Raw genomic sequence first — 1,494 nt, forward strand, 5'->3', positions numbered from 1 at the left:
TTTCAGAGCGGTCAACAGTGGTAACCAGGCACCATCTATTTCTTTTGGTCTCAAGGATGTTGAAGCTGAGTTCATGTGGCCCATTAGCCCTTTGGTCTAATTATCTTTGGTTTTCTTCACTCTTCTTTGCTCTAGACAAGGAAACACCAATAGATGCACCTTAGATGGCCATTTGCAAGCTTTAAGACCCCAGTTGCTGCTCACCAAAGTAGGATGCAGAACATTGTCTTTGTGGACTATGTTATCCTAATTGACCTTCATGTCCCCGGAGACCCTGGTTCTGATTCCCTAGACCCAGAAATTCATTCCCTCAAGATATTTGGTTATGCATAAGAAGTTTTGCCCTAAGTATGCTCAACTGTATTCACATATCCATGAATGTAGTTTTGCAGCACATATAAATACATATGTAGAAATATCCTCTCAAACCTCTATGTATTCGTGGATGTAGTTCCACTCTCCTTCTCACACCTGTTCAGTTTGCATATCTATCTATGTAAACACTCATAGATTATTATTACTGTTATTGCAGGGTTTTGTATGCAATGGTGTTTACCTTTGTTGCCTTTAACGCTTGTCATCCTCCCAGTGTCTTCCTTTGTCTTGATCATTTTGTGCTGACCTCCTCCTTATTGCAAACTGCCTTCCCCTTCACTCAAGTTAGTACATGCTTACCTTCCAGTGATTGACTCTCCTCTCCCCTCCCACCCCTGGTAACATTCAAAGCATGTTTCTTTTTGTGCATGAATCTTTTCTTGACTTTTTATAGTATTGATCTCATATAATATTTGTCCTTTTGTGATTGACTAATTTCACTCAGCATAATATCCTCCAAAGGAGCTCTAGTGGTGAAGTGCCTAGTGGTGAAGGTATTTGACTGCTAACTGGAAGGCTGATGGTTCAAACCCACCAGCCACTTCACAGGAGGAAGACTAAGCAATCTATTTCCATAAAGATTTACCACCTGTGGTAGTTAAGTTTGTGTGTCAACTTGCCTGGGCCTGGTTGAGCGTCTGGGCAGCTGGATGTAATATACCCCATGATGACACTGGTAATCACCTCCATGGTGGAATCTACTGTGAGCAGCTGAGTAGCTGCCCTAGGGATGTGGTCTGCTTCCTGTACATAAGGAGAAGCCTTGGGGAGTGGCCTCTTAGCTTATGGCATGCTTGAACTCTGCATGTAACCATGTCATTGTTCAGCAGCCTGCCATGCTCTGCTGACCTTGGGACTTTCCGTGGACTTCAATTAATGGTCTGCTGGGTGGTTTGGTAACCTCAGGACTGTGCCATTCTATTTGTCGACCTTGGACTTGTTAGCCTCAGCAGCCAGTAGCTGTGTGAGTGAAGAGATGCCTATAGCTTCAGTGGGCCAGGAGCCAAAGGCAGAGCTGAAGCCCAAGGTCTAGGGGCTTTCACACAGCCCCTAGAATCTGCCACTTTGAACTTGGATGTCTAGTCTCCCAAACTGTAAGAGAATAAGCCCCTGTTTCTT

This window comes from Orycteropus afer, unplaced genomic scaffold, assembly GCF_000298275.1.
Source record: "Orycteropus afer afer isolate SDZICR_OR568_19922 unplaced genomic scaffold, OryAfe1.0 scaffold00111, whole genome shotgun sequence".
Lineage (NCBI taxonomy): Eukaryota > Metazoa > Chordata > Mammalia > Tubulidentata > Orycteropodidae > Orycteropus > Orycteropus afer.